Source organism: Vombatus ursinus, unplaced genomic scaffold (assembly GCF_900497805.2).
Source record: "Vombatus ursinus unplaced genomic scaffold, bare-nosed wombat genome assembly UNPS02015175.1, whole genome shotgun sequence".
Lineage (NCBI taxonomy): Eukaryota > Metazoa > Chordata > Mammalia > Diprotodontia > Vombatidae > Vombatus > Vombatus ursinus.
The window spans coordinates 2,079,492-2,092,978 of record NW_020954953.1 but is presented as its reverse complement, the minus strand read 5'-3'; the positions used below and the strand labels follow the sequence as shown (position 1 = coordinate 2,092,978).

The window sequence follows — 13,487 nt, the reverse complement described above, 5'->3', positions numbered from 1 at the left end:
TGTAAGTCTCGAAGCTCCTCCAGAGGATAGCATAAAATTTCCAGCTAAATGAGACCTTAGAGATCATCCACTCCAACCCTCTCATTTTACAGATGAAGTGAAGGTCCAGAGGGCTAAATGACTTGCCCAAAGTCATACAGTTAGAAGGCACCAAAGCACGTGCATTTGGGTATTATTTATATATCTATATTATTCTGTTGATGAAAGAGAATTGGGAGACAAAGTGAGTTAGGGCTCTTTTTTTGGACTTGGTAATGGCAAATAGATATTCATAGACTAGAACCACAGAATTCCAGAGATGGAAGGAAGATCAGAGCTTTGCAACCCAGTTGGGAGGAGAGCAAGAATTCTCGCTATATTATTCCCTACAAGTGGTTACCCAGTCTCTAATTGAATACCTCCAGAAGTAATAAATTTTGAGGACTGCAAGCCTGTGAAATAGAATGACCAAAGTGGACTTAGACGCTTGTTTATGCCTTGACTCCCCCTCTCCCCAACTTCTTCCTCTTCCAGCTTTCACCATTTGTGCATGATTACTCACTACCCATGCCAAATTATAAAAGAATGGCAAATTATCATTATGAATATTTAAAACATTAAGAGCATCATAAAGCATTAAGGAGGCATACTGTATGGCCTTTAGGTGCAGTTATGCAAGTATTAAATATAGTTAGGATATCATAAGTGTTTAAAGTGATTTGGCAATTTAACGCTATGTAACACGATGAAAGGTAATTTCCAAGTAAAGACATCCCACATGTGGGCTTGTGAAAGAAAGGCAGAAATTAAACTTTAAGTGAGTTGTATATTACTTGAGCAACTTAAAAAAAAACACCCAACACCATAGCTATCATTTTCTTAAAGCTGAATCTGTTCCTTTATTCATTAATTTATTTTTAACAAGTAAAAAACTGAGTTTTGCTGTAATTTAATACTTTGGGAAAGTTGTAAGAATTAATCACTAATCACCCAGAGAGAGAAGTTAATGTATTGTTAGAATAATTTTAAAAACAATTTTGAATTCACGTTCATAAGACATAATGGAAATTTCATGCAGCAGGCACGCAGTCTTTAGTTTTGTTCCATGGGAAATCACAGCTGCTATATTAGCAGGAGGAAGCCTTTTCCATTGTTCCTTGAATGTTATAGAAGTCTGCTAAGAATTAGTAGAAAAAAAATTAATAAAATATATGCTATTAAAGACTTCAGAACTCAAATACACCCTAGCTCTCTGTTTCTTGCATGCAAAACTTGGCATTCAAATTCTGCTTATGTTGCTGTATTTAACCTGTAAAACTAATTTAGACGAAGAATGAAAACAGTAAATTCTTACTGAATTAGCTGAGTTTTTGAAGGTAGTGTCAACATGCTAGAATTCCATGTGAAAGCTGAAAGATGCTACATTTATTTTCCTGGATGGGTATTTTAATGATCAGATCCATTATTTCTTTAAGAAGCTCAGTGCCCAGGGCTAGAGAAAAATGTCACTATCATTGCACAATTGCATAATTCTGTCAACTGGAATCTATGTATTGATTTGAAAAACGTGCATAGATCACAAAGTGTTAGGGGAATTGTACTAAGATGAAAGGATAAATGGCTCCTGAACTGACAGATGAATTCAAGCTAACCACCTACATTTTTATACTTGTGTTTGACACCTCACAGGTTGCTTTCCTGGAAGGAACCTTGTCATGCTCAAGGTTTGTCAATGAATTCCTTTTTTTTTTTTTCTTAAAGGAAAACTGCTTGTGTAGTTCCTTGAAGATTAGAATCTCCACAGATCAACTTTGTAGGCCCAAGCAATTTGGAGAGTACATCTGAGTCTAAACAAATTCCCTTAAGCCTCCATGTTATATATGCTAATCTTCTCATTGGTCAGAGGAAGTAGATCTGGAAGGAACTTAGATTAGAATTTAGTCTAACTTAACAGGGGTGGGGAACCTATGGCCAAGAGGCTGATTACATCGTATTACTTTGATCAAATATCATTTGTTTGCTTACCTGTGAAATGTAAGTTCCTTGAGGGCAAGGACTGTCTCACTTGTGCATTTTAATTCCTAGAGCCTATCCCATTGACTAGCATATAGTAAGTGCTTCATAAATGCATACTGACTGATTGATAAATTGTCAAATTGTTGAATCAAACCAAACTGTCTAGTTCAAGGCCACATAAGTACTAAGTATCAGAGCTATTGATTCCAAGTTCAGAATTTATTTTAGTACACAGTTTGCCTTTTGATATGAATACAATATTTCATATTTCATCCTTTTCTAAGATGCTTAATTAAACAATGTCATTATTCTTAGATTTCCCCTTCCTTCTTACCATCAGTTCTTTTGCTCACGCAATGAGAAAATCTTTAGGATATAATCTGTGTTCCTGAGAAGGTTGTAACCAAGTTTAGTTCTGGTATGTATACAGAGTATCTCAGACTCATATGATATCCCATTACTGGTTTCCCATTACCTTTTTTTTTTAAACTCTAACTCCCTATTGTACATCAATGAGGATTTATGATTTGGAGTCCTACAATGAAATAAAACAGTACCTATTTCTTTTAAACAATGGAGTTCACTCACAGCAATGATAATTGTCATATGAATCCTTAGCTTCCTACTCCCATGTCTCTTGTTGCTTAGGTGATTCTTCCTGCAAAATCAGGCATGAGGTGAAGCAGGTTGTAGTGAATTACTGGTATGACTTCAAGGTATCTTCTTGTACCTTTGCTTGGGAATAAGAGAGACATTGGTTCTAGAGCTGGTTTCCCTACCAGTTATCTTTTTCCCCATCCCAAAAAGTCTCTGGGTTTAGCTAAGGGAACATGTTGGGGAGCATGTCTTTTTCTTAATATCCTTTTCCATCCTTCCAGTGCCAGTGATACTTTTTGAGGACATGACTATCGGTTAGATACTAATGCTATGGTACTGTGACTCCCATGGAATACATTTTGGTAGACAGCTCCATTTTCTCTCTTGAAGATAGGTGTACTAGGAATGTATAGTAGGTTGTATAGCACTTGTGACTTCATAATGATTTTGTCCTTCACAAAACAGAGTATTTATTATGTGCCAGGTGCTGCGCTAAGCACTGGAGATACCAATACAACCAAGCGAAAGAGTTTCTACCCTCAAGGAAGTTATATTCTAACGGAGAAAGATAACATATATAGAGTTCCTGGAAAACCCATCACATTTAAAATCATTGTCTCTGATACTTTCCTGTCATTTATTGATATTACCACATTAAGGATAATAGTTCTTATTTTAAGCAAGTGTAATTCAGATTTGGTGGTACATATTTCTTCCAGAAGATATCTTTCTTGATGTCTGAAGAGTGTGTTTATTAAATCATCACAAAAAGCATGTGAAAGCTTGAGAAGGCATGTCCATTCTTGGTCTTGTTTTCTGACTTCAAGGTCAATCCTGAACTAGTTGACTGAGGGTTAGACTTTTTCCGGCGACATTAACTTTGTGACTTCTGAGATGACCTTTTCATTTATATACGGAAGAGATGATGAGAGATATACTGCTGAGTTCTATCTCTCCCTTTTTCAACTCCCCCGAGAAAACATTTATGACATGCTTTGCTGCAAACCTCCTATCAAGAAGCTTTGCCCAGTGGCCTGGCATCATGGGAATTCTCTTGGCTTTTCTCGGCTGGTTGGTGATAATTTAGTTTTAGTCATCTTTTCCTCCCAGTTCCACCTACGTTGTTCTGGGGACAAAAAGTATAGTGGTAGTTATAATCCCACTACTTCACATGGAAACATGGCTACAAGTGCCTACTGTGTGAACAACTTGTTACATATTTCCATGGCATCCAATTATAAATATTGCAATATTTCTAGCAAAAGTTTTATAATTTCAGATTATAAAATACTTTGTTAAAACTGTCTCAAAATCCCTTATAATTTAATTTTAAAAATCTCTTTTAGTTTTATTGCATTTTTTCCTATTTCATAATCATTTCTCCTTAACCTCCCCCATTGAATCCTCCTTTGTAACAAAATAAAAGATTGATCATTACAATGGATGAGAATTCAATTGCCTTTTGGTGTTGTTACCATTTGTATTATTGTGGTCATTGAATATATCATTCTCCTGATTCTGTTTATTCTTCATCAGTTAATACAAGTCTTCAAATGTTTCTATGGACTTTTCATATTATTCATTTTTTTTCATTTTTTGTCTGGACATGGAATTTCATCGGTGTAGAAAACCCCTCAATGAGGAAGCTTACTCTATCAAGGCAAATCAATAACGATTCTGAAATTTATTTTATTTTTAGTTATTTAAAAAAATAATCCTTAGAATATTTCTTGGGGTACCAAAAAGATAAATGATTGGCTAAGATCACACAGCCCAGTAGGTCACCCTGACTCCAAGACAGGCTCTCTATCCATGATGACATGCTGTTTCTCTCATAATTTTTTTTTTATGGGTAGGCGATGGGGTTAAGTGACTTGCCCAAGGTCACACAGCTAGTAAGTGTTATGTGTCGGAGGTTGGATTTGAACTCAGGTCCCCCTGACTCCAGGGCCAGTACTCTATCCACTGCGCCACCTTGCTGCCCCTCTCATAATTTCTTACAATGCAACAAAACTACATTGCATTCAGTTATCACATTGGTATAGCCATTTCTCAATTGGTGGGTTCTCATGGTTTCCTTTTGCATGAGTGTGTGTGTGTGTGTGTGTGTGTGTGTGTGTGACTACAAAAACATTTACTTTTATAATTGAATACTATAACATCTCTACAGAGTAAAGATAAGGAGAAACCTAACCTAGAAGAGGGACAATAGGAGTTGGGGGTTGGAGTGAGAGTGTTAGGCTGGTGGTGGCATGAGAATGGGTTATAGAGGGAGAAGCAAATGCATCGATTTAGCCTACATAGGAACTCTCACATTCTTAGTATATTCAGGTGATTGGATGATTTGTTTACTGGAAAAAGGGTTCCAAAAATGGACTGGCACCTGTCACAGTGCATTGCATGAAGTAGATGCTGAGAAAGCATTTGTAGATTTACTCATTGTTACCAAATACTTAATTAGAATGCTGGACTTAGAGTTAGAAAGACCTGAGTTCAAATATGGCCTCCAACATTTACTATCTGTGTGACCCTGGGCAAGTCACTTAACCTTTGTCTCAGTTTCTCCACTGTAAAATTAGGCTAATAATATTTCCTAACCCTCTGGGTTGTTGTAAGACTCAAATGAGGTAATAATTGTAAAAAGCACTTATCAATAAATAGTAATAATCAATAAAAATAGCTTAGCCTGGAATATAGTAGGCACTATATAAATGCTTATTTCCTTTACTTCCCCTATAAACAGTTCAACCAACCAAGCAAAGTATCTGTGAAGGTAAAGTCATTTGGAAATCCACGCCTCCAAAATGTTGTATCCAGAATAAATTTAATGACTGTCTTCTTCTCTCTGTCTTTAGCTTGTCTTTCAAAGCCCTTCATGACCTGGCCCTCTCCAACCTTTTTGTCTTCTTAAACTCTCTTGTTCTTTAGTTCCCTTCACATACTCTGTGTCCCAGTGATAACTGGCTTCCTTGCTTATCCTCACACATATCCTTTCTCTGAGCATTTTCACCTCCTACAAGGAACCCTTCCCAGTTCCCTTTAATCTTTGTAACTTCCCTCTGGGATCAGCCCAATTTATCCTTCAAATGTCTTGTTTGTATGTAGTTTGCACGTTCTCTCGCCCGTTAGACTGTACATTCTTTAAGAGCAGAGACTTTTTTTTAGCCTTAATTTTTTTTATCCCCAGTGCTTGGCATATAGTAAGAGTTTAATAAATGCCAGATGACTGACTGACTCTTCTCCTTCACATTGGACATAAATACATGAATTTTGAAAACAGTACATCATTATAGCACCTTATTCCTTGGCCATTGTCTAAGAAATAGCTTGAATAAATACAAGGTGGCGTTTTACAGTTTTAACCTTTTTTTTTCCAGTGTTAAAAGCTTCTACAGAACAGTTCTTCTTTGTGCATGATAATGATACATTGATAGATCCAGAGAAAGGAAGATCTGAATTCATTCATATGCTTTTCATGAGTGTTATAAGCCTTGTGAAAAAAAGCCATGAAGTTCAAATAGCATTAGAAACAATTCAAAAGGATTAAAATGTTATTCTATTCTACTTTTTTTTCCAGAAAATCTTCAACACTGAAGAAGTATCAAACTTAAGTGTCTGAGATGTATACATAGCCATCCAAGCTTTCTTGAGATTCTGTTTCCATAACTACAGAGTTTTCAAGTTTATTCTCCTGGTAAGATCTGGGTAGTTATGATGATCAGCTTACTACTTAGAGTAAGGAAAGGAATTATGGCACAGTGGGAAAAGACCTAGCTTTGGACTATAAAGCTGGTGGTCAAGTGATATCTGTGTCACATAAACCCGTATGACCTTGGACAAATCATTTAACTTCTCTGGATCTCAGTTTACTTATCTGTAAAACGATGGGATTGAGTTAATTGGCCTCTAAGATTCTTTTTATCACTAAGTTTATGACCCCATGTTGACTCATCCTGATGCTGTAGTGGGAGATTTAGATTTCTCTTTGGGCAATTAACTGTATCCAGGCTGATACCTTGGGTAAGAAATTATATGACTTTTCTTGACCAGACCAGGGGTAAGCAGAATTAGAATAAGATAGGTCATAACTATGCTTGGTTTTGGAATATGTAATTGATTTCATCTTAAAAACCAAGCCATGCTTTTGACTGTTGAGCAACTGAAGAGCCCAAGATCTTAATACCCCCTGTTTTGCCAACTTGCGAGCTTGAAATGTATTAGATTCACATACTCAAGGACTTGGTTTATATTAACAGATAACTCCTTTTTAAAAAGCCATTCTTTTGCAAGCCAAAGATCCTTTGTGTTTTTTCCTTAAAATGTATTTCTTGATGGCAATTGCATTTTTAAAATTTTAATGTAGTTTTTTTTTCATTTCTTGAAAAATATCCCTATCATTTACCATCAGGCAGCTATTGAAGACAATGTGAAACAAGCAATTAAGTGGTACATAACATATATTCCACATATAGAATTCTATGTTGTGTATATATACGTATATGTACACATACAATACGTGCATATATGTGTTATTTGTGTATACGTGTATGTATACACATATACACACATATAGTAACTCAAAGACAAATTAGTTTCTGAAAGTTTTTGAACAGGAAAGTGAAATGGTCTGATTTGCACATTAGAAGTAGTATTCAGGAGATTTATGAAAGATAGATTGAAAAGAGAAAGGATTGGAGAAAGGGAGATCTTATTAGCTGTGTGATCCTGGGCAAGTCACTTAACCTCTGTCTGCCTCACTTTCCTCATCTGTAAAATGGGGTGATAATCATGTGTACCTTTCAGGGTTGTTGTGAGGATCAAATGAGATAACAATTGTGAAGTGCTTAGCATAGTGCAGGAGAGTAAAAAATGTTTGAGTTTGTGTATGTGTGTTAGTATGTATAAGTTTGTGTGTGTATAGTGTTATATGTTAGCTATTATAATAAAATTATTGTGACATTGGACAACTCAGTTTTTGATTTGCCAAATAAGATTAGATTAGATGATCTAGAGGTAGCTAGGTGGTGTAGTGGGTAGAGAGACAGGTCTGGAGTCTGTAAGACTCATCCTCCTGAGTTCAAATCTGGCCTCAGACACATACTAGCTATGTGACCCTGGGCAAGTCACTTAACCTTGTTTGCCTCAGTTTCTTCATCTTTAAAGTGAGTTTGAGAAGGAAATGGCAAACTACTTCAGTATCTTTACTGAGAAAACCCCAAATGGGGTCATGGAGAATCAGACACCACTGAAATGACTGAACACCAACAAAGATGATTTAGTTCCTTTCTAGTTCTAAAACCTATAATTAGCACTCTCAGTGAAAGTTTTGGTGAGTAGCCTGTCACGGAGGTGCTTGAGCAGAGTTTGGATAACTACTAGTTGGGAATATTGTGGAAGAGATTTTTGATTTGAGTAGGGTTTGAATTACATGTCCTCTAAGGTCTCTTCCTATTCTAAATCTGATTATTACAATTTGTCCATGCCCTAGAGAATCTGCAATACCTATCTAGAAAGTGTGAGCTGCAACGCTACTTGAGAAACAGTAGGATTTTCTTTCTTCTCTTTATTTTGTTATACCTATTGGATCTGTGGCCTCAATAATGATTTACTTTACCATGGGATATAGGAAACTGAAGGAATTTTTCTTGTGAAGGTATGTGTACATTATGATTTTGATGCATATAATTAAGAATCAACAGACACCAAAGGGATTGCTTAGATTTTTTTAAAAAGAGAATTGAAGGTAAATGTTTTGTGCATTGGCGAGGAAATAATTGATAACTTAATAGGTGTTTCCATGTCAAAATATTTTATGATTTCCAGAAGAAAAATATCAATATAAATAGTGAGAAAAGAAATCTTAAGTAGAAATGGAGAATTAGGTTGTGAGGAAATGCTTATAAAGACCTTTATTCTTTAAAAGGTTAGGCCTACTTTTCATACTATCTAGAGAGCAAGGGAGATATTATTTGTCTGGCAAAGAATTTCATGTCCTTCTGTGATTGTCAAGTAGAAAAATCTGGACCTAACTTTCTAACGAGACAGAACCAAATTTGAAGAGTTAGAGAACAGAAAGGTTCTGACATCTTTTTTCCTCCACTTAATAGTATTTTTTTTTCCCAATTACAGGTAAAGATAGTTTTCAGCATCCACTTTTATAAGATTTTGAGTTCTAATTTTTTCTTCCTCCCTTCCTCCCTTCCCCCTTCCCTAAGAGAGCAAACAATCTGATACAGACCTAGAAGTGGTATTGCTGGGTTAAAGGGTATGCACAGTTTTATAGCTCTTTGGACATAGTCCCAAATTGCTCTCCAGAATGGTTGGATCAGTTCACAACTCCACCAACAATGCATTAGTGTTTCAATTTTCCCACATCTTCTCTAGCATTTATCATTTTCCTCTTTTGTCATGTTAACCAATCTGATAGGTATGATGTAGTACCTCAGAGTTGCTTTGATTTGCATTTCTCTAATCAGTAGTGATGTAGAGCATTTTTTCAGATGACTATAGATAGCTTTAATTTCTTCATCTGAAAATTGCCTGCTCATATCCTTTGACCATTTATCAATTGGAGAATGATTTGTATTCTTATAAATTTGACTCAGTCCTCTATATATTTTAGAAATGAGTCCTTTATCAGAGATACTGGTTATAAAAAGTGCTTCCCAGCTTTCTGCTTCCCATCTGATCTTGGTTGCATTGGCTTTGTTTATGCAAAAACTTTTCAATTTAATGTAATCAAAATTATCCGTTTTGCTTTTTATAATGTTCTCCATCCATCCCTTCTTTGGTTGTATTAGTTCTTAATTGCGGTTGAGGTGGCATAAATTAAATGTCCTGATAAAAGATAATTCATATAAAATCATAGATTTAGAGTTGAAGGGCATCCTAGAAATCATCTTGTCCAACCTCTTGATTTTACTCTGATGTTGTTACTAGCTCAAAAGTCACAGGAACAAATATTTTTCTTTTTCGTGTACAATTTATATTTAGTAACTTCATTCTTTAGAAATGCTTCAGTGACACCAGAAATGAATTCAATCCAGATCATAGGATCATAAATTTAGACCCAGAAGTGACCCTAGAGACCATTTAGTTCAACCCTTTAATTTTACAGATGGAAATGAAAGTTGTTGTTTTGTTTATTGTTTGTTTTTTGTTCTCAAAGACAACTAATGACATCAGGAGGGTGATGTGTTGACTTGCAAGTGAATTAGATTTAAGTGAGGCAGAGCTGTGAAAAGTCATCAGCCTTACTCTCTCCTCCAAAGTCATCAGAGTCCAATGGCAAGACATAAGTCAAGATGACTGGTGATGGCCCAGCATGCAGAGGGAGACCTTGGCTTTTTTAACTGGAAGTGAAAACCCAGAGTGTTGAAGGGACATTTCCAAAGTCATACAGATGGCAAAGCTTAGGATTTTAGTTCATCTCCTCTCAGTTGAAATCAAGCTGACTTTCCACTGTACACGGCAGTGCATTCAATTCCACATTGGATCTCCAGTAGAAATTTGATTCAATTCAACAAATATTTTAATGTACATACTATGTACCTGGTACTAGGAATGTTGGGTGCACAGATAACAAAATGGCAAGGAAGTAACAATCTAATGGGGGTGAGGGAGGAGGAAGAGGAAAGGACAAGCTAGGACCTGTGCAGAAATAAGTGCGATACAAGGTACAATATCAGAGGAGCAAAGGAGAGAATCAGATAAAGTATTTTAGGAACAGTTGAACAGAGATATAGATCATTTTCAGTATGATGGAAATAGGTTAAGCAAACACACAGTAGACATTTAATGAATATTTTGTTGATTTGAATTATGAATAGTTAAATTTGGTATCAAACTAAATACTGTACTTAATTTTTTTAACCACTAGGTGGCTCTTTGGATACACTTTAGGGTTACTGGGAAAGCTAACCTTCTAATGAAGGCATCACTATAAATTCATTAACAATGTGTTTCCTGGGTATCTTACTAGATATTTCCCTCAAATTCTCCCTAGTGAATGAAAAAAACAACTAGAATAGTCCCTATTGAAGGCAGCTAACTAAAGACCAGAGTTGGGCTTCTGGTTGTTGTGCACCATTGCAGGTCTCCTGGCTGCTCCCTGATCCTCCTTGGAAAGGATCCCTTGCTGGAATCCTAGCAAGAATGCTTATTAGAAGAAAATATTAAGGTTATTCTGCTGGCTGTTATGTATAGAAGGTCTTAGCAGCCCAGCAATTATGCTGATGGGAAACCAAAGCATCAAGTTTAAATCCCTTTCAAATAAGAATGGATCATAAACAGAAAAAGCAGTGATGAAGCCTCTCTGTAATTGAGTACAACAAAATCTATTGGATGTTATTCAGGGAAAGGTAAGCCAGTTTGCTGACCTCCTTTTCTTATGCTCTAATTGAAATGTGTCATTGCTCCAGAAGAGGGTTAGAAGAGAAAAGTTTTTTTTTTAAATTTAAGTTGTTTATCAGCAACTCTGGGAAACGGTCCCACAACAATAGGTTACCTGCCAGTTCTATTTGGTCAGGTGTGGACAGGTCATTGGGATACTCCTTAGGCAACTTAACTCCTAATGAGGTTAAGCCAGTGTCAAGGCCAAGTGATCCTCTAGAGGAGTGTTCAGGAAGCCTTTGACCTTCTTTGAATGCATGGCTGTGACAGACATAGGCCTGGAAGACCTTACTCCAGCCTATAAGAGACCTGCTTACAGGAGGGATTGTCTTCTGAGATCTAGGAAAATAATGAGAGAAGAGCAATGATTCCAGGATTTTCCTGAGAGTTATAATCAACTCTTATAAATTCTTTAGAGAAGAGGCAGAACAAAGCATGGGAGTCTAGCATTAGCAACAACCAAAAATTTCTTTGGATTAGGAGCTAGTCTGATGTGGAAAGGCCATCCCTGAGGTATCTGCAGTTCTTGCCATTCTGCTAATGTAGATCCATGGGCCTAGATGATGGAGCCCAGGATCAAAGACCTTTCATTCCCATCAGCCCCTTCTATACCCAGCTCAAGGACGCGGTGGGGACTGTACTTCTGACAATCTCTAATACATAGTTCACTGCTTTTCCTTTATCTTCTGTTGTATTATTGTTTCAATTGTTTCAGTCATGTCCAACTCTGGGTTTGCCATTTCCTTCTCCAGGTCATTTTACAAATGAGAAACTGTGGCAAACAGGGTTAAGTGACTTGCCCAGGGTCACACAGCTAGTGAGTGTCTGAGGCTGGATTTGAACTCAAGTCCTCCTGACTCCAGGGGCAGCACTCTATCCTCTGGCCTACCTAGCTGCCCCATAGCTACTCCCTTCTGTAGGGAAGAAAAAACCAAGAGATTTTGTCAGGCACTTCGTGAGATGCCTTGTGCTTCAGTTTGCGGCAAGAAGTTTGATGATGACAGGAATTTAAATTGTTTGGCTAAAACCAAGTTTTTTAGATTTGTAGATTTTTTTTACCCATTTCTAGATTGTCAAGAGATGACAGCTGATGTGTGAATTATGAAGGACAAGTGTGTGAGAGCCCTTCTAGTCTCTTAATGTGATAGATTACAGTATATTTATTATGTTGAAAAGAAAGTATTTTTAATCATCATAGTTTTTTTTTAAAAAATAAACTCTTCATGCCATCTGCCAATTCATTGTTAGAGCATGGAGTCAGAAGAAAGGAGAAGCAGTAAAATAACTAGAGAAGATAATAATATAAAAGAAAAAAGGTATTAAAAAGGAGAGAGTAGTTTCTAAAGCAAGTAAAAGAAAATAGAGTCATAGTGGTGTATTGGGCTTGAATCAAATGAAGAGTTGGAAAAACACAGATGATGCCATGTCCCATGGCCCAAAACATCATTTTCTCATCCTATTTCTATTTATTACGTAGGATATATTTATTGTACTTGTTGAAACTCATACTGTGGGAAAACTGACCCAAACTGCTTTTTAAGGGAAGAAGGAAGAGAAAGGAGAGGAGAGAAGAGGAGAGGAGCATTTATTAAGCACCAGGCTTTATTATGTGCCAGGCATTGTGCTAAGTGCTCTACAAATATCTCATTTTATGCTCACAACAACCTTAGGAGGTAGGTGTTATTATTACCTATATTTTACAATTGAGGCAACTGAGGCAGGCAGTGCTTAAGTGACTTGTCCTGGGTCAAACAGCTAGTAATTGCCAGATTTGAACTTGGGCCTTCCCAACTCTAGACCCAGTGCTCTATCCACTGCACCATCTAGTTAGAAACCTCTGCCCTTAAGGGTAGAGGCTATTTAATTTTTGTCTTTGTAGCCACAGTGATTGGCAGAAAGCCTGCCAAATAATTGGTTCTGAATAAATGCTTGTTGATTGGTTGGTTGATCTTGGGAAGATGCCAATTTGAAAGATCCATGTACCCAAACTGTAACCCCTGCCCATTGAACTCTTGGTTAAGCTCATGTTAATGGAGGGATCCCCTAGATGTTGTGTTGGTGAATGGATTCTAGGCAGATTCTCACATATTGTAGTTTTCAGTCTTCCCCGCACCCTAACATGACAATGGCACATGTAAGAAGCAGACTTACTCATTGATTCCCTGTTCTTTTCTGCCCCTTTCAGGGGAGATGAATCAATCTTTTCTCTTTTCTTTTCTTTTCGTTTTGTTTCATTTCGTTTCTCTTCTCTTCTCTTCTTTTCTTTTCCTTTCTTTTTCTTTCCTTTCCTTTCTTTTCCTTTCTTCTCCTTTCTTTTGTTTTCTTTTCTTTTCTTTCCCCTGAATCGCTACTTTCAACGACAGCACAACAGTGACACTCTATTCATTTTGCCTGCAGATGGGCACATCCGGATGCTAGGTCTGTAGCTCCACTTATTGCCACACATGTTATGGGCTTCTTGATCTAAGGTAGTTCTGCTCTAAGAATGACTACAGTTTTCTGTT

At 36.7% G+C, this 13,487-nt stretch overlaps 1 protein-coding gene across 4 annotated transcripts in view; it reads left to right on the top strand.

Annotated features, from left to right (window-relative positions):
* The window catches only part of LOC114031544 (interactor protein for cytohesin exchange factors 1-like), a 193,332-nt gene that overhangs the window by 61,669 nt on the left and 118,176 nt on the right, over positions 1 to 13,487 (top strand). For 3 of the 4 annotated variants that reach the window (XM_027846690.1, XM_027846688.1, XM_027846685.1), the window contains exon 2: positions 6,170 to 6,286. The exons of the other annotated variant lie outside the window; for it this stretch is intronic. The gene's annotated coding sequence lies outside the window, so the exon portion shown is untranslated. The remainder of the gene's footprint in view (positions 1 to 6,169; positions 6,287 to 13,487) is intronic. 4 annotated transcript variants of the gene reach the window in all.